A 21,596-nucleotide genomic window follows, 5' to 3' on the forward strand; every position below is an offset into this window, starting at 1 on the left:
AGCGGATAGTATTTTGAGCCATATTGCCAAAGACACCCCATGTCTAACTATTATACTTTAAAAAATATGTGACTTTTTCAATGGAAGATCCCTAAAATCACATTTTTTATCATAACTTTTTTTCTATTTTTCAATTTTTCAATCAGCCCAGCCCTGTTAGACGCAACTTAGGTTTTTTTTTAAATAAAAAACGTTTTCAAATAATAAACATTGCGAAGTTTCTTTAAAAAATCTGTGATTTGTAGAGGAAGTTTGAAATCGATATAACACACGTGTAATTTCGTGTAAACATAAGTTTCAATCACTAGAGAAAAGTAGAAGAACAGTAGTTTCTGAATCCTAAAAGTTTTAGGGCCATTTTGCGCCGGAACAGGCTATTTGATTTCTGAACACCCTAGAAAAACACCTTTTTCATTATAACTTTTATGCTTTAAGAGATTCCGCTTCTCAGTGTTCAACAAAAACGTGTAGTTTTTTTTGACAAATAACTTTGTAGAAGGTTGGAAAAGTCTTGGAAAAATAGAAAAAAGTTATGATAAAAATGTGATTTTAGGGATCTTCCATTGAAAAAGTCACATATTTTTAAAGTATAATAGTTAGACATGGGGTGTCTTTGGCAATATGGCTCAAAATACTATCCGCTACAGCTTTCCTGAAGACACTATGTGTATATCTAGTCTTAATAAAAAGTCTTTTAGTTTTGCACTTAGTGTACGAGAAAGGCAAAAGGTGTCTTTTAAATGTCTACACATACACACATACACTCATACACACATACAGACATCAGCTCAGTTTATCGAATTTCTATATAAAACTATGGGCTTATGGGCCACCATCAAATATTGGTTTTAGTGATCCCATAGCCTATACATAATCTTAGTGTACGAGTAAGGCCAAAACAAGAAAATTTAAAATCTATATAACTCGTTTGTAATTTCGTGTAAACACAAGCTTCAATCGCTAGGCAAGAGTCAACATACAGCAGCTTCAGAGAACTAAAAGTTGTCTGCGCCATTTTGCGCCGGATCAAGTTATACGATTCTCAAATACCCCTAGAAAAAACATATTTTCTCAAATAACTTATCAATTTTAAGAGATAGAGCTGCAATGTTCTACAAAAACGTGTATTTTTATTAGCCAAACAACTTTGTAGAAGGTGTAAAAGTGCCTGAAACATATAAAAAAGTTATGCTCAAAAAACTGATTTTAGGGCCTTCCACGGTAAATGTCACATATCTAGTAAAGTATAAGTCACAGATACATGATTTTTGGCAAAGTGGCCAAAAATACCATCCGCTACAACTTTCGAAGACACTAGGCGCATATACGGTTTAGGTGAAAAACAAAATTTTTATCTCACTTTTAGGTGGATTAATCATTTCACAGATTTTCTCAAAAAAAGCCTTTTATGATATCTAACGTTTCCTCCAAACAAACTACAGCGAAAAAATCAACAGAAACGATGCTATTAAAAAAGCGCACGAAATCGACAAAAAGCAACACTGTGCGACGTGGCGGTCATCACCGAAACGCACCTAAAACCGGAGGTGTGCGTCCACATCCAGGACATTCGATTCGTGCGACTCGAACGGCTGACCAGGGGAGGTGGTGTGGCCTGTGCGCTACGTTGCAACATCAACCGTCGCATGCTGCCAAGCTTCTAGCTGAGCATCATCGAGGCCATCGGTGTCGAAGTGACCACTTCCGTCGGCACAATCACGCTCATCGCGGCGTACTGCTTCTGGCATACTAGCGTACTGGCTCATCGTCAAGCTAACGCGGAGACAAGGTCAGTACATCATTGCCGCCGACCTGAATGCCAAACATCAAGCCTGGGGCAACAGTCGCGGCAATCGAAACGGCACCATCTGGAGCAACGATATGGAGGGAGGGCACTACACCATCCTGAGCCCGGATTCTCCCACTCGGCTGAGCTGCTCCGGCGTCCATTCGACAATCGACTTGTACATCACCAACATGAGCGACCACATCTCGCAGCCGGTCGTCTAGCACAGGCATTGAAAGCGTGAGTGAAGCGGACGAGCATTGATCTAATTCAATCATAGCATCCAATGCCAGTGAGTAAACAGCCTTGCTCAGATAGATACCAAACAACGAATATGAGCGATCGTTGCTGCGAAAACAACGAGCAACAGGGTTCGCCAAGCCAAACTTGGTATGGTATCCAGGGAAGCTACGACTGGAGCATTTGTATTACGCTTGCTCTACTAGAAAAAAAACAAAACACATCAGGTCAAGGTGAATACAAACAGGTGTATCAGTATGCCAATTTCATGATTCAGACATCTTGGATTTTTATATGGGGCAGCCACCGAGTTTGTTTATGTTTTGCACTGAACATGAATTTTTCACCCCCGCGCTAGTCTCTCCCATCTACTGTCGAAGTGAGTGAACCCTGATATAAGAACCCTGCGTCAGGTGTTCTGGTTTATGTACGAATCAACGAACGCCAAATTTCAATGATCTAGAAAGCATCAGCGATTAGACCGCAGGAGAACATCAAGTTGGCATGAATTTAGCTGATTTTTACTCATGATCTGATTTTTTTCAATGCCTGATCTGATGAAAATCATCAACAATTACCTGTCGGCAAGGACATTCCGGGTCTCTATCAGCGGAGCGAGTTGCAATGCACAAAACATCGTCGCAGGCCCTTGCTTTTCAATATGTTCACCTCCGACATGCCAGAACTTCGAGGAAGCGGCATTCTGTCTCTGTTCGCAGATGACCATCGTCTGCAATGGTTGACTGATCAGAAATCTATGACAAAAAGTCGAAAAGACAAAAGGTCGAAAGGAAAAGAGGTCGAAAAGGCTAAACGTCGAAAGGGACAGAAGGTCGAAAGGACAAAAGGTCGAAAGGGACAAAAAGTGAATAAAAAGTTGATGCATTCACAAGGAATTTGCTAGAAGGATGATTTAATAGGAATAAATTTTGTCTGTAATCTTGCAAATACTTATTGTTAAAAAAAAGTGAAATTCTGAAGGGCATTTTTTTGAATAACAAACACTGGAAAATGTTTCGGGAATCGAAGTAAGCCGTGCTTATGTGAAGGACCTAAATTTTTTCCGCGTCAAATTGTTTTCAATCCCAAATTTCATTATTTTTCGAACTCGGTTTCAAGAATTTCTAATTCACTGAAGAAGCCCATTCACGAATGTTCAAGATAATTTGGCGGCTGACAAGGACCTAAAAGTTTGGAGTTCAAACTTTGAGCCCTACAGCTGAATTCGAGACTCAAGTTCAAAATTCGTTTCTACGTGGTACTCAACAATTCAACGTTGGATTTAACTGCGCAGTCCTCACATAGTGGAACTTTCGGGTAATGGACAATGTGGAATGTGGACTTTGATTGTAAGTCACTTTACGTAAGTACGTTTAGGGTACACGAGAAGGTGAGTACAATTATTTTTTATATTTTTAACCAGTGCTGTTGCAGGTATTTGCTAAGAAAATAGCAATAAAGTTAGTTGTGCAATTGTTATTCAATTTAATCGGATTTTACCTTTATTCTGTTTCATATTAACAATATTAAATTTCCTATTCACTATATTTTGACAATTTGGATGTACTACTGTACATATTTTTCGGGCTGATGGTTTCCAAAGCAGTGCACCCAGTCGCACTCCAGCAACCCGAATTTTATTATGATCGGCGGCTCATATATTTAGGTCCGAGACGATTCATGTTTTTTGTGCACCTGAATTAACTTAAATTCTTAAATTCAACTTAAATTACAACTAAGGATTAAATTGTAAATATTTCTCCAATAATTACTTACTATATCTATATCATAATTATAACTTAGGATGTAGATTCATCATACGACTTGTAATAATGGTGTTGATTATTTTTATCTTTTTATTCATGACATTTACGGCCATTATGTTTAAAATAGTTAACGGAAGTATGGTTGAAACTACTCCTGGTAATAATTTATAGTTTATAGTGAATAATTGTTTTTTTTAATCTTTTGTTTATTTGAAAGGCTCATTTGCCGTAAAGCGCTACGGAGCCAAAATCATGTTTCTAGTACAATTTTAATCTTGATTCTTATAAATAATGTTAGTTTTGGGGAACCGAAAAACTCGCGGTTTGGTCGAGGTTAGGGAATACAATAATACAAAGGGAAAGGAAAGGGATTTAAGGTATTTACTAATTACGATTCTAATAATTACATGGTTTAGATGCTTAACGATGTTTCATCTGTAACGGAACAAACAAATATTTTCTTGGGAGACAACAAGAGGAAGAAATACGAGAGGGAATAACGACAGACATTGATGAGCAACAAGAAGAAGACATTCGTGATGGGGTACGACAAGGGGACAATGGTTACAGCCTAACATCTGCTACTTTCAAGAATTGGTGGACAAGGGACATGTATTCGAGGTCAAGACCCGCCAACACTTCCCTAATAGGTTTTCGTTGTTTTCCTCGGACCCGGAGATGTTCATTTAGCGTAGATCTGGGGCCACGATGCTCATCGCACGCCCACACGACATGGTCAATGTCCTGATAATCTGCGCCGCAAACACAAAGATTGCCTTCTGAGAGCCCCACTCTGAAAAGATGTGCGTTTAAAGTGTAGTGATTGGACATTAGACGACACATGGTTCGAATGAAGTCTCGTCCCATATTCAATTTTCTAAACCATAGACGCTTGGACACCTGCGGGCGAATTGAATACAGCCCCATTTGTCCATTTCTGTTGCCAGCTGTTCAAGGTTTCCTGACGAACTAATGTGAAAAATTCATCGAAGGTGATTTGTCGATCGTAAATATCACCTTCCATAGCGCCCACCTTAGCCAATGAGTCCGCTTTCTCATTTCCCGGAATCGAGCAATGAGAAGGGACCCAAGCCATGGTGATTGTGTAAGACCGTTTTGATAAAGCACTCAAAGCTTTCCGTATCCCGTTCAAAAGATACGCTGAGTGCTTAACCGGTTTCATTGACCGAACAGCCTCCAGTGAACTTAGACTGTCGGAGAAGATGAAAAAGTGGTCAGGAGGTAGGGACGCGATTTGCTCAAGTGAATAGTGTATAGCTGCTAGTTCAGCAGTATACACAGAGCAAGGCTCTTTGAGCTTAAAGTAGGCGCTATGAAAAACGTTAAAAACACCGAAACCAGTGGAGTCATCCGTTTTTGACCCATCTGTGTAAAAGCTTCTCTCCTTTTTTTCTGTTGAAATATTTTTTTTATTTGGATTTTCTTTGGTTCAATTACTTCCATTTGTGAAAAAATTAAGGCCGTGAATAAAGAACAGAATGTTCCTAACTTAACAACTATGGAGCCAAAACTATTCTCTACTGTCAGGGTTCGCCGAATATGTTGCTGTTCAAATCTGTAATCCCTCTGATAAACTGGATACACCATGCATCGGTGATTTCGTTCAGGTATTGGATGTAAACCGTGTGTTGCTGGAAAAAAGAAGTACTGAAGAATCTTGCTAAAGGCGATATACGATACGAGCCAGTTGCAGAGAAGGGCGAGTAATCGGCTGACAAGGTGCACGTTTGAGCGGAGGAAGGTACAGGAAGATGCACATGGTGAAATGGCATTTGACAGGTAGTTGGACTGTCGAGGAAAACGAAATATATAATTTTGCTGGATCTGGTATGTATGAAACGCGGAAAGCGTTGCGCCCCAATTTGTCTGTAGGTCTGCATGAGTAATTTCGCGTCTTCATTATTTCTATTGAATAAGTATAGATTACCATTCAATTATTCTGTTTCATTGAACAAGTATCCATAGTTTAACCACCGACGAACCGACGTGTCACTGGCGCTCTCTGATTGTCCCACACTTTCTACGGTCATTCGCTTTTGCGGGAGATCGCTACTGTCAAATGAACTCCGCTGACACAACACCTGAGTTTCAGACACAACTCCGCTGCATTGTTAATACACGTAGGTTGGTGGCTGATCTACGAAAACTTCGCGAGCCATTATGGGGGTGGCGGTAGTGTTCGATGATTTTTCATTATGGCGTCGTGGGCAGGGGGAGAAGGCGGAGCACTGAATCCCTACCCCAACATGTGCGACATCTGGATTTGGTTCTAAACTGTAATTGATTATCTAAACACCGTTGATTATCTACCACTTTTTTGTTATGGCGAGGCAATTTTTATGCACACTTTTGTTTTCGATATTTTATCATAATTGAACACTCAATCATGCAGCAATATAACGATGTGGTATGCTTGAGATACATGCTTGATTATAGGGTCTCGGAAAAGAATTTATTTGCAGTAACTAACCGAAAATAAAAATGTTCGCATTAACGATTGCGCCCTAACGCTGGTTCTAAGCTTCGATGCAGAGTATACGAGGTTTGTTCGCCAGTGACAGGCGTATGAGGCCCTTGGTCTTGGGCAGAAAATTTCAATTATTTTCCATGGGGTGACACGTCGGTTAGTCGGTGGTTTAACTTTATAGATATAACCTATCTAATCGCATTATGTTACTTTTTCTAAAATTCATAGTACATTGCAACGAGAGTATCAGTTATAAAATATTATATTTTATTGTGCCACTATATTCAGCGATAAAACCAAACTGTTTGTTATTATAAGGAGAAAGACAGCCTCGGCAAAATTGCACTGTTATAAACTCGATTATTTCAACTTTAAATATTCTAAGACTTGACTTCTATACGAATAGAAAAAGACACATTAGATTGATTTGTCAATGATTTCACCATATGTATGTATATACTTCAGAAGCATTGCATAAAGTCCTTATTTTTGAGCACAACGATTTCAATGTTAAACAGCAATTTCCAATTCTGATCGTGATATTCTCATGAATAGATAACCCTGTCAATTATGGCTCATGGAAGTTTGAATGTTTTATATTTTTATTATGTTTGTAGAATTCACATTGTTTCATTACTTCATATGTATTATTTGTTTTCAATAAAAACGCTCATGTCATTATGTATGATACTGCCATCCGTCTTTTTATTTCATCTTTCCAGAAATCAAGAAGCCTATTTTCGCGATCGTTAAACCAGAACGAAGCATATTCCCCGATTTAAACCAGGACATTTCTTGACGAACTGTTGGTTCTGCATCTCTGAAGACGGTATAAATCTAAAACTAGCTGGTGTTGAAGAAAGGTCAAATTGAAACTTGGTGAGATAGTTCCATTATATTATATATATTTACCAAATGATATTCAAACTACATGATTACATATATAACATAAAAAAACCATCAGGGCACCCGATTGAAGCGATTTGGATAGGAAGAGTGGAATCGCCAACTTCCTATTGTTAACATCTCGTGGATAAAGGGCGGGCTCTTCTCCCCATCTATTGGGTCAGTCTGGGATTCGAGGGCTAGATTATATTATTGTATGTACGAACTTTCTTCTGGAAGGAGATTATCTATTCATCCCGTGGATTCGCCATAAGTGTCTTTGCTTATGGAACCACCCCACCCATTTTTGGCCCTTCGTACAGGAGTTTGATGAAATACAAACAATAATATACTTATGATAAAATCGTTTGTCAGATATGGCCATTGCTATCGGCAGGTGCCTTGCTACAATAGATGGTAGTATCATCATCATCATCATCATCTGTGAAAAAGCTTCTCTTCTGGCTAGCGTGCCCGTATTTGCTTGCAAATAATGGAGGTATTACCTCCGCACGAAGGAAGTCTGGTATTCCATGAACCTCCTGCTTCATGGCCAGATCAAATGATACAGAGGAACTGTAGGAGTCTAAGGAGTTAGCACGATTGGTGTCAACCGAAGATGGGCATACCTCCAGCGTCATATACCAGTGGTAAATACTCATGAAACGAGATTGAAGGTTTTGTTCAAACAGCTTCTCGAAGTTGGTAATGACCAATGGATTGAGAACCTCACAACGGAGGAGGAACCGGAGTGATAATTCTGCGAAACGATCTGTCAGAGGAAGAACTCCCGCAAGTACTTCCAGACTCATCGTATGAGTCAAATTCATACAACCCAACGCGATACGGAGACAGCGGTACTGAATCTGTTGAAGCTTCAGCATGTGAATTTTCGCCGTGGACTGGAAGCAGAAGCTACCGTATTCGAGAACCGACAGAATTGTTGTTCGATACAACGTGATGAGATCTTCAGGGTGCGCTCCCCACCATGTTCCGGTTATTGTTCGCATGATGTTGATTCTTTTCTGGCATTTTGTGTCAGATACACAATGTGCTTCGAAGGTGCATTTCGAGTCGAACCAGACCCCGAGGTATTTAGAAGACATGCTATGAGTGATTGTCTTACCCATCAGTTGAAGCGAGAACTTAGCCGGCTTATGTTTTTTTGAAAAGACAACCATCTCAGTTTTCTCCGGGGAGAATTCGATACCCAGCTTTAAAGCCCAAGTAGACAAATTGTCCAAAGTATCTTGCAATGGTCCTTGCAGATCAACCGCTGTTGGCCCCGAAACGGATACAACACAATCATCTGCAAGCTGTCTCAGCGAGCAATTTGGCATGAGACATTCATCAATGTCTCTGACGTAAAAATTGTAAAGAAGGGGGCTCAAACATGAGCCCTGGGGGATACCCATGTAGCTAATTCGTGAAGTTGCCAAGTCACCATGAGAAAAACTCATACGCTTCTCTGACAACAAATTGTACAAATAGTTGTTTAAAATTGGAGAAAGTCCACAGGCGTGAAGCTTGTCGGATAAGACATCGACGCAAACTGAATCAAAAGCCCCCTTAATGTCCAAAAATACTGAGCCCATTTGCTCTTTTTTAGCGAAAGTTAACTGAATTTCTGAAGAAAGCAACGCAAGACAGTCGTTCGTCCCCTTACCCATACGAAAACCAAATTGTGTATCTGACAACAAACCATTAGATTCAACCCATTTGTCCAGCCGGAAGAGTATCATCTTCTCCAACACCTTCCGGAGGCATGATAGCATCGCGATAGGGCGATACGAATTATAATCCGACGCGGGTTTTCCGGGCTTCTGAATGGCTATCACCCTCACTTCTCTCCAATCATCCGGAACAATGTTGCACTCCAGTAACTGATTGAACAAATTCAATAGGCGCTTCTTCGCGGCGTCTGGGAGGTTTTTGAGCAAATTGAACCTGATTCCATCCATCCCCGGAGCAGAATTGTTGCATGAAAGGAGAGCGAGCGAGAATTCGATCATCAAAAAGGGGTGATCCATATCATCCCTGTCAGCAAAAGTATCACGTGATACTTGCTCCACTGGTACCGAATCCGGACAAACTTTCTTTGCAAAGTCAAGTATCCACCGCGACGAGCTTTCACGATCTTCGTTAACGGACGACGCGTTTCGCATTCTCCTTCCGACGGTCCAAAGAGATTTCATTGAAGCCTCGCGCGACAACCCTTCAACGAAAGTGCGCCAATACTCGCGTTTCTTCACCTTGACCAGCTTCTTGAACTGGACTTCGAGCGCGATGTACCGTTTGTGAAGAACGATCGATCCGTGTTTCCGAAATTCCTTAAACGCGTTGGATTTCTCGCGATAGAACTGTGTGCACGCGGTGTCCCACCACGGACTATGTGGTTTCCTACGAACCGAAGCTCCTGGCACCGGCCGGCGTTGTGCATGGAGAGCGCTGTCAATAACCAACTGAGATAGAAACTGGTACTCTTCCCGCGGTGGAAGTGTTTCTATCGACTGTATGCCATTGATGATGGCCTCCCCATATTTCACCCAATCGATGTGCCTCGTGAGGTCATATGAGAGGTCGATAGAAGCGGATTGATTACGCCCATTGGAAATTAAAACTTCGATCGGCAAATGATCACTACCATGGGGATCTTGGACCACCTTCCAAGTACAGTCCAACGATAATGAGCTCGAACAAATGGAAAGATCTAGACGGCTATCTCTTGCTGGAGGAGCCACTCGTGTAACTTCTCCTGTATTCAAAATTGACATGTTGAAGTCGTCGCAGAGGTCGTATATCATTGATGAACGGTTGTCGTCGTACAGTTTCCCCCAGCCTGCTCCGTGGAAGTTAAAATCTCCCAAGAGCAACCGTGGCTCGGGCATAACCGAGCAGATGTGCGAGAGATCTCTACGAGATATTGCGGTGTTTGGAGGAAGATATATCGAGGCGATACAGAGGTCTTTTCCTCGAATAGTCCCCTGACATGCGACAGTGTCGGTGCCTGACATCGGAGCAAAATCGACCCTATAGAAGGAGTGCTGTTTTTTGATCCATAAAAGCACCCCTCCGTATGGATTTGCCCGATCGCGGCGAATGATGTTAAAATCAGGAAAATGAAGGTTTACATCTGATGTTAGCCATGTTTCACATAAAGCAAAAACATCGCATTGTAATTTGTTAACTAAAAATTTGAAAATATCTAATTTTGGAAGAATACTTCGACAGTTCCACTGTAGAATCGAAATCATATGAGGCTTATCGACGAAATTAGTCATCGAAGGATACGAATGACTCGAGAAGGGGCATTTTTGAAGCCAGCTGCTTCAGGAGAGGAGTCAGAATAGGAAGAACAGTTTTGACCATGTTCTTCACGGGGTCGGAAGCATCGAAGAAGTTGAGGATGAGCTCCACGATGCCAGAAAGTGTGAACATTGGAGCGCTCAGAGGTTCTTCTGCTCGCTCTCTATGCTCTCTTTCTGGCTGAGAAATCGCAAAAAATGGGGCATCTGGGGTTTTAGATGTCCCCGGAAGCGGTGGAAAGTCTCGTTCATCCTGATGTGAAACCACAAAAGTTGAACGTTTTTGAGCATTTCCACCTACTTTGGATTTGACTATGTCGGATAGGGGCTCACTTTCAGGCTGCTTCCTAGGCTTTTTCGAGGGTCGCTGGCTCTGTTTTACTCGTTTCCTCGTTGAGCCTTTGAAAACAAAGGGAACTCCATTTCCAACTTCGGAGTCAGAACTACCTTGATCGTCCAAAGACACAATTTGGTGCCGTCTTGCACGCGCCATCCACATGCTTCTCTCCGCACGATGCACAGCGAGGTTTATTGCAGCAGTACTGGGCGGTGTGGCCCAGCTGCTTGCAATTAATACAATTCATCACCTTCGGTACATACAGCCGCACAGGTAGACGAAGTTTTCCAATCACTACGTAGTCAGGCAGCGCGGACCCGGAGAAGGTGACGCAGAAAGACTCAGACGGAGAATAAACTCGCTTCTCTCCCTCCTGCGACACGGAATGCATTTGCTTGCACTCCAGTATTGCAACAGGAGGCAAAGAAACGTTCTTGAAACGACCCAAACCTTGTTTCAGATCGTCGCATGTCATACTCCCCTCCGTCACCACCCCGCGATCTCGCATTCTGCTGACGGCAAATCGACCTTATATTCGAGAGTAAAAGCTCACAGGTGGCAATCTCGTTGGCCTGTTTGCGGTCACTGACCGTGAAACGCAGCTTACTAGACCCAACCATGTCAATGGTTGCGACAGACGAGAATTGCTTTTCCAGATCTTTGCTGATCTAGCTTATATTCAACCGTTTGCCTTTGGGTCGGAAGAAAACAACATACGGCCCACTAGAGTCGGGAGGGTAGGCCTTGGGGCGGGGGTCGTATGAGAGGCAATGTTGCTAGTGTCCATTCTCTGTTGCATCGGTACACCAGAATGCAACAAAACTTCATGAGACATGGAGTTCGATTTACCCCCGCCATCCTCGCCTTCGCGCATTGCGGACACGAAGTGGTCCGCAGCAGCGAAACGCGCACAATTTGAAGTTTAGCACTTACTACAGGGACAAAAAACACAAACACAAAATAATGATATAATGATGGAAAATGGAGAAAAAAAAACGAACTATTCTAACTAATCAACCAGACTGGGGGGGGAAACGATAAGCAGAGACGTGAGTATGTACCTAGCTTTCACACTTCTACGTTGCGGCTGCTTCCGGTTGCCGCACACACGGGACGGGCGACCACTCACCCGTGGTATGATCGAAGCCAATCACGCTGAACGACCTCTCACTGCAGCTGGATGGTACGAGTCACGAGGGGCGGTCGTATGTGTTGGATGAACCCGATCGTTGGCGATGGTATTTGACGATCGGGTCTCGTTGTAATGCCGGCGTGGGGCGATGAAGCTTGTTGGGTGACGATGCCACCAAAATAACGTCGATATTCTGGATGCGTCACTTTCCTTGAGCTCCGAGAAAAAAAACCTTGCTGAAGGCCACTTAAAGGAAGTCCAAAGCACCTCTTCCAATATAATTTTCGGTAAAAACCACTTTGGGAAAACCCGAAAAGAATGAGCGCACGCGGACTTATCAACCGTCTCGCACGGTTGCTTGACGTGGAATGAGTAAATAATTGTTAATTTTATTCACTGAATGATTCATGAAACATGATTGATCTCAATGTGTGATATTTTTTTGTTTATTATTTTACACCCAATAATATTTTATAATTTGAACATTGTGATTAAAAATCTCACCGCACTTTTGATAGCCAACACAGGATACCTATGTTATGCAAAATATATTGTAATTAGTTTCGTATTTTTATATGCTTTGAATAGAGCCGTTTTAGCCGAAGTGCTCTTTGTTCATATATTCGAGCTCCAGTTGATACCCCAGGAATTTTATTGATGCTTACGAGTGATAAACGTTAAGTGGTTTGTATAAACATGAAACGCGATTCTTGGTGGAACTTTTGAAATCTGTGCGAGAGGTATCACAGATTTTGTATTTTAGTATCAAATCGAAGTATCACTACCGATGCTTATGAGAATCTGTAGATGAAAACAACAGTTTTTTTCTTAATTTACCTTTTTTGCTGGATAGTAATGAAAAGTTATGTAATTCATATCTGTGATGGTAATCAGATCGTTTTTGTTCTTTGCAAACCTGATTAAATTGTTATTATATCATCCAATTAATTATCTTAAAGATAAATCGTCTAGCTCAAACCTTTGTAGGGGTATGTAGCGGGACCATCATCATCATCATCATCATCATCACCAGTTCTTACACATTGAAGATGATGTTAGTCCCAAACTTCATCTGTTGGCTCTCTGTGTAATCACAGCTGACCTCCCAAGCAGCACGCGCAACATCTTTCAAATAGGTGTTTGTTCCTAATAAATTGCATTGAGGACACTGGCAATACATCGAGTCACATTAAAGCCACTTCCCAGTTTTAGAAAATCACAATGTTTCATTTCCGTTTAAGTGGCGTCGCAATATTCTACCCATCTGACTTCTTGGGTGGTTAAAAATTCGATGTGTTTCATATCAGAAACAAAACAGATAAGTTGCAGAATTAATAACAATTCGGTTCATTGCTGTTACGACAATGTTTCTGATATGTTGCAAAACACTTTGAACTCAGCTGAGCAGTATTTTATTTTTGACAGTCCCATGCATGTTCCGTATAAGGTACAATGAAGTTACAAATGACTTTGTTGTTTATGTAGTGCACTTGTAGCAGAATCTCCAAATAGAATTGTTGGTGTGATGGTTATAGTAGAAGGTTGGAAATCTCAAGGTCCATGGTTCGATTCCCGGTTGGTTTTTGTGTTTTTATTTTCATTGTAGCCGCAAGATGTTGCAAATAGGCTCCACCTCTTGCGCTTTTTGTGTCACAAAGGAGTTCCAAATACGACGCGTTGTGCATAAGTCAGACCTTTAGTAAGTCACACCACAGTTGTTGTTACTCACTGAGAAACAAGAGGTGTTGCTTGGGCTGGCAATAACGGAGTAGCAACCGTGGGCGGTCAATCATGCTCATGCTCATGCTCATGCTCAACAAATAATGGAAAATGTTTCGAAGGTGAACTTCTTCTTCTTCTTATTGGCATTACATCACCACACTGAGACAGAGGCACCTCGCAGCTTAGTGTTAATTAAGCACTTCCACAGTTATTAATCGCGAGGTTTCTAAGCCAAGTAACCATTTTTGCATTCGCATATCATGAGACTAACGCGATGATACTTTTATGCCCAGGGAAGTCGAGACAATTTCCAATCCGAAAATTGCCTAGACCGGCACCGGGAATCGAACCCAGCCACCCTCAGCATGGTCTTGCTTTGTAGCCGCGCATCTTACCGCACGGAGGGCCCAAATGGTGAACTACTATGGAAAAATGTTATCAAACGAAACGTTAAAGAATGAGCACAAAGGAGTAATTACTATGAAACAATATTTTTAATCATGGATTGAATTCATAACAAAATGAAAATAATCACTGACTTATCAATGTAAACACTCACGATACCGTGAGAGACGTTTTTCGTAATTTGTTACGATAATGATCTGATAGAGTTTTATTTGTTTATAAGTTCAGAGATTTTTTTTTTTGCTTTTCCGTTGCCCATTAAACTTATGAATATATAGATGGTTCTGTTGAATCTATACCATTTCGTCGAAAGACATTTCGTCGAATGACATTTAGTCGAATGACATTTGGTCGAAAGGACATTACGTCGAATGGACGTTTGGTCGAAGGGACATTTAGTCGAAAATGATTTTTTAATCCACTAGAGACGCAGGACATTTGGTCGAAAGGACACTACGTCGAATGGACATTTGGACGAATGAACATTTAGTCGAAATCAGATTTTAGAATGAAGAATCTTTGTATATTTAGTTGAATGACGTTTGTTCAAAAACAGATTTTCGAGTTAAAAATGTTGGTACATTTAGTATAATGACGTTTTATCGAATGGCTATTTAAAAAAAAAGAACTTTAGTCAATAACAATTTAATAATGAATGATTTATTGTGGTGATTATAAAAGTCATATAATTATCGCTCCAATATTGTCCAAAGAATGATGGGTTCATTAAAAGAATAAATAATACGAAAACGGTGAATATTCTGAGAATATTCCTGACTGGATATCGACTTTGGCGAACCCCTCTAACCGACTACGATGAATCTATTCCACATGATCAAAAAAATTCAGTTGAATGATGTTTCGTCAATAGACATGACGTCGAATAGATTAGGTCATATGACCATTTGGTGGGGCAGCAGGGACAGCAGGAACAGCATGATGTCCAAGGGCTTGACGACCCCTCCCCAGCTGTCTGCGAGTCAGGGAGAACTGCCTAGGGCGTGGTGGGATTTAGCAGTGGGCTCTGCTAAAATCCCTCCCAAAAAACCACAAGTGCCCGTAAGCGGACTCTATCAAAGCGACTGTGTGCCGCTTCAAAAGCACAAGCCCAGGGAGGGAGTGCCAACTGGCATGTGGAGTGTCCCTACTTCGGTAGGGTAGTGCGTGAGCTGCTTCGGCAGGGGGTGAGTGATCTGTTTGTGCTGAGGCAGGAGTGTCATAGCGAGTCGCCGCCGCTATGGCAGCCTCGAAGCGCAGCAGAAGTCTGAGTATGGACTGCACATGCTAAGGTAAGAGTGTCGTAGCGTTGCTACCGCTATCGACACCTCGAGGCATGGCAGTGGAGTGTTAGAATAAGTTGTGGAGTGTACCTACTTCGGTAGGGTAGCGCGTGAGCTGCTTCGGCAGGGAGTGAGTGATCTGGTTGTGCTGAGGCAGGAGTGTCATAGCGTGTCTCCGCCGCTATTGTCACCTCAAAGCGCAGCAGAAGTCTGAGTATGGACTGCACATGCTGAGGCAGGAGTCGAGGTATCCCATCGACACCTCGAGGCATTGCAGTGGAGTGTTAGAGTGAGCACCTGAAAAGGGTCACATGGAGCGAATGGTCTTTGGAGAAGCTGCTTCGGCGGCAGGGGTAGCAGTGGGTTGTACCCACACACCTACAGTTGTGCACATGTGGTGCATGGGGAGTGTCCCTGCTTCGGCAGGGTAGCGTATGGTCTGCTTCGGCAGTGGTGTGATTGATCTGCTCGTGCTGAGGCAGAGTGTCGTAGCGCAATATCTGTAGGCCCAGGCAGTTACCGCTATTGACACCTCGAGGCATGGCAGCGGAGCGTCCGGGAGAGCATCCAAGTAAGACTCAAATGGAGTGAATGGGGTGCGAGTCAGTCTCGCGTGGGACGAGTGCCTGTGTGAGCGATAATGAGTGAGTACGCTTAGTACTGCCGTCCCCCCAGAAGTAGTACTGCGAGGTAGTTCCTGGGGGAAACGATGGTGGAGCCCAAGGGAGTTTAGTCGGTATTACCGGTATGGTCGAGTCCGACACTCCAGTACACTTCCGTGTGGTAGTTTGGCAACTACAATGCACGTGTACTGGGTTAGTGTGTAAATGCATTCTCCCTTGTAAAAAAAAAAAAAAAAAAAAAATATGACCATTTGGTCGGAATTAAATTTTCGGACAATAATTCACGAATTATGGTTGGATTTTAATTCTAAGCTTATTGTCGTCCTTTCGACGAAATGTCATTAGACTTAATGTTCCAAAGCCGACTACGATGAAGTGTTGGCAAAATAACATTAAATAACATGTGCCGATAAATAGATTAGACGGTATTTCACCATCAGTACCTAATATTTTGCTATTTATGTAGGTTTTCAATTCAACAACTATAATCCACCAGGGACTCCAGAAGTTTTTGTTAGCTCAGGTGAGAAATCCTCATTGGCATCCGTATTCGTTTCTTCCGCTGCTGATTGAACTTCCTCACGTCCACTGAATTCCTTTAATCAGTTTAACAATGTATCTTGTAAATTATTTATTTAAATTTAACCAAAAATCTATTGACAAATTATCTATTTAATCAATTATTTATTACCGACTAAACACTTTCAACATTCGACAAAATTTCCATTCGACTAAATGTTCTTTCGAATAAATGTCCTTTCGACTTCATGTCCTTTCGACTAAATGTCCATTCGACCAAATGTTCATTCGACTAAATGTCCATTTGACTAAATTTCCATTCGACTAAATGTCCATTCGACTAAATGTCCCTTCGACCAAATGTACTTTCGACTAAATGTCATTCGACTAAACGTCATTCAACGAAATGGCATTCGACGAACTGTCCCTAAGCCGGTTCTGTTAGAGGTGAAAAAGATGGTTGATTTTGGAAGTTGAATTAAACTGGTATTGTGCGAGAATATTTCTATTCGTTTAAGTTTCTCGTCCTTTTCGACCTTCGATGAAAATAAGATAGCCGTAGTCCTCTCCGCATTTGGAGTATTTTCGAAGGAATTTATCGTTGAGCGAATGCCCCCGAATCGGATCTTTTTCATATCATTCGTGTTCCTCTCATGTTGTGTAGACTTATTTTTTTCTATTTGGATTTAAATTCTAATAAAAATCATTTTTCCCTCCGATTGGAATTGGAAACGCATCGAAAAACGGTTGAGCTTTTAAGGTTCAAAGTCTACAATATTTTTGGTACGGTCTCCAATTTTCGCAATTGCAAAGTGTACCACAATATAGAAAAGACAGACGAAGTCCTACGTCAAAAAATAATGGCGTCAAAAATTAAGAATTTTGGCGAAAAATAAATGCAAATTCAGGCAAAGATTTTATCATCCAGCAGCAAATTTAGTCAAGATTAATTAAGGTGGTTATACAACAAAGCCACAAATCGGCCATCTTGGAAACCACGTGCTTTTTGTAGAAATTTTTCAAGAGCACAAGTTAAGAGAACCAAAACATGCACATGAGATGAAACAATAATAAATCATTTGTTTACTTATGCTGAACAATTGACTTAAATTTCAACATTGAACGATATTTTTTACGCCAGATTTGAACTTGTAGGAATTAAAGTAGAAAAAGATGTGGTGAATATGAAATTCACCACGGGATCAATTGTATAATTGCCTTAACCTTACTCACAATAGTTGTTGTATGGCCAGAAAATAATAATTTCTTGAAAATGCTTCACAATGAATGATACCACGGTGATAAAATTTTCCCCGGATTATGGTACCAACATTATGTTACTGAAAAGAATACTGGATTTACCACAGGAAAATTTTGCTGAGTTTGAGCGAAATAAAATTACTATGTAGTTTTGGTCATTACCCATAATCTTGGAAAATTGGCTTGAAATTCAAGGCGGGTTCAATATGCTTTCTCCGGCAATTATGTCGCAAGCTTCTAATCGCTTCCAGTTCAACAACAGACCGACTTTGAAGAGATTTCGCGATCGGGACGAAGTTTCTATGCTATCTTCTGATCGACCGTCGAAAGTTTTTCGTGGCACTAATCCATCTATCAGTGTACCTGGTACATCGGGCAGAGCATCAGATAGTGCGGCTAGCAAATTTTGGATATATTTAACAAAAATTTCCCCAGAGGCAACCGAAGATGACATTGTCGATCTGACCAAGAAATGTTTGCAGGTGGATGATGTTGTAGCAAAGCCGCTAATACCACAAGGGCGGCCACTATCGACGTTATCGTTCGTCTCCTTTAAGGTTGGTGTCAGTCAAGAATGGAAATCAAAAGCGCTGGACCCATCAGTTTGGCCTTCTGAAATCGAATTTCGGGAGTTTGTAGAAACTAGCTCCAGTGTTCGACATTTTTGGAAGCCGGGCCAGAGAACCGACCCCGGTACATCGAACGGTTTAGAAGTTCATCAACACCCAGCTTCAACAATAGCACAGATCCAGCAATAACAGCCAGCACAAATTCGATTCCAGTCCTTTCATCCCCTGTGATTGCCTCAGGTACTACAACCTAGATTGCAAGGCCCCCCTCATTGGAACCGAATCAACCCGCTTCTTTTCCACTGAAAGTGTACTATCAGAACGTTCGTGGTCTGAGAACAAAAACAAATACCCAACTTCTGTCGTTACTCGATTGCGATCTTGACATTGTTGTTCTGACAGAAACATGGCTACACTGTGAAATCGCTTCCTCTGAATTTGCCAGTAACTATGTTATTTACCGTTGCGATCGTAACGCTTCTACTAGTAATCTCCGTAGAGGTGGCGGCGTACTAATTGCTGTCAAATCGTCGATTGTGATTGCCTAGAACAAGCCACTGTTCGCATTATTCTGCCTCAGTTTTCGCTTTACGTTAGCTGCATCTACATTCGCCCAAACAGCTGCCCTGATATCTACATGAAACACGCGGATTCTATTAGCCAGATACTGAATCGTGCCGATCCCTGCGACGTCATTGTTTGCCTGGAGAATCTAGTCTGGCATTTCGATGATGAAATTAACGGTTACTTGCCTATCAACGCGTCAACTGAGCAGGAGCTTGCCCTATCAGAGTCCTTGTTATCCTCCGGAATGCATCAGATCAATGATCTTCTGAACGCGAACGGCAAACTTCTTGACTTGGTGTTCGTAAGCGATCCATGCATCATAGATCTCTTCGAGTCGCCATCTGCTCTTTTAAAAATTGACCCTCATCACAAGCCATTAGTTTTAACCGTTGACGTCCGTTCTCGCGATGAAAGATCAGTGCCAATATCTACCGTTGACTACGACTTCAACAGGTGTGATTATCAAATCGTCAATGCACGGATTGCTGCCCTGGACTGGAATCATGTTATGAATTATGCCTCAATCGACGACTCTGTTACCGCATTCTATCGCACAATCGAACAGATCATCCAAGAAAACGTGCCGGTCAAAATTTGCCGACCATCGAAGAAGTACAATCAACCCTGGTGGACGCCACAGCTCCGAAATCTTCGCAATCGTCTGCGGAAATGCAGGAAGAAGTTCTTCCGAAACAGGATTGAAGCGAACGCGGCTAATTTGCGGTTAGCTGAAGAAGAATATACTCGTATGCAGCATTGTCGGTTCCGTGAGTACATGGAAAGCCTTCAAGCAAACTTGAAAAATGATCCTTCATCGTTCTGGGCCTACATTAAAAAAGGAAGGGGTCGAACAATATCCCTGTTGACGTCACTTATCGTACGCTTTCCTCCCGATCACCTGACGCAACAGCAAATTTGTTTGCCAGCTTCTTCCGCTCAGTACATGACGACAATCCTCCTCCATTGGATCAAAGCTACATCGAAAGTCTTCCGTCGTATTCCGTCCGGCTTCCTCAAGTCACTTTTAGGAATGCGGATATTTTGAAGCTCTCAGCTCGCTGGACACATCAAAGGTCCGGGACCCGATCACCTACCGCCCACCTTCATCAAACAATGTGCTTCATTGTGGCAATGCCCATTGCTTCAATTTTCAATCGATCTATAAGCGATAGTGTTTTCCCGGAAGCTTGGAAGCTTGCTTCGATCGTTCCCGTGTACAAATCCGGTAACATACATAGTGTAGAGAACTACCGTCCGATATCAATCCTTAACTGTTTCGCCAAAGTTTTTGAGAGTCTTTTGCACGAAGTATTATACCCAGCAGTACAGTCTGTCATCTCCGAGTATCAACATGGGTTCATGAAAAAGCGCTCGACGACATCCAATCTAATGGTATTCACTCATACAGTGCTAGACGAATTGGAGAACCGTAGCCAGGTCGACGCTATTTATTTTGACTTTTCAAAGGCGTTTGACAAGGTGCCACATGCACTAGCGATAGAAAAACTTGACCGACTTGGCTTACCTACTTGGATCATTCGGTGGTTAAAATCGTACTTATCCTCTCGCAAGGCTTTCGTCAAAGTTCGTCTGATGCCTATGACATTCCCTCTAGAGTACCGCAGGGCAGTATTCTAGGTCCGCTCATCTTTATTCTTTTCGTCAATGATCTATGTAGCAACCTGAGCTCTGGAAAACAGCTTTATGCAGACGATTTGAAAATATATCGTGTCATAAAATCGCTCGTAGACTGCTGTGCTTTACATACTGATATTGTGAATGTTGCAAACTGGTGCAAAATCAATGGTATGCAGATGAACCCGACTAAATGCAAAGCCATAACATTCACTCCGTTGCCGATCTTCTATAACCTATGACTATTGTCTGAATCACACAGCGCTTCAGAGGGTTACATCGATCAAAGACCTTGGAATCGTTCTCGACAGTAAGCTTCGTTTTACGGAACATTTATCAGTTACCATTGCTAAGGCCAATGCTATGCTTGGATTCTTACGGCGGAATACAGCACAGTTCGATGCTGTCCATGCTCTCAAATCATTATATTGTGCATTAATTCGGAGCATACTAGAGTATGGAGTGCAAATCTGGGCTCCGTATCATTCCGTTCACATTGAACGCATCGAGAGAATACAAAAACGCTTCATCAACTACGCCTTGCGCCGCTTACCATAGAACGATTCATCAAACCTGCCTCCATACCGAAATCGTTGTGCCTTGATTGACTTACAACCAATGGCAGACCGTCGAGTGATGCTTCAGAGGATGTTTATTTTCGACGTCATAACGTGCAACATCGACTGCCGTTACATCCTGGAGAACGTTCGATTTCATGTACCGTCTCGTCAACTCAGGAATCGTCAACTGTTATGGATCCGTGGTCACCGCACACACTACGGTCAAAATAATCCATTGGACTTATGCTGCAGACTATTCAACGAAGTGTGTTGTTTTTTCGACTTTAATGTTACCAAATTAGTTTTTAAAAATAGGATTAAGTCAAACAATCAGTCTGTGCAATTTACAAGTTGAAGACCATGTACAATAAATAAATAAAAAATATGATCCATAAATTTGAATCACATGTTTTTTTTATTTTGTGGATCAATTGGTATAGATTTATTTCCAATTTCTTTCCAAGCATTTCGGATCATGTTTTCAACATTATGGATCATTTCGTTAAAACTATGGATC

Source organism: Armigeres subalbatus, chromosome 2 (assembly GCF_024139115.2).
Source record: "Armigeres subalbatus isolate Guangzhou_Male chromosome 2, GZ_Asu_2, whole genome shotgun sequence".
NCBI lineage: Eukaryota > Metazoa > Arthropoda > Insecta > Diptera > Culicidae > Armigeres > Armigeres subalbatus.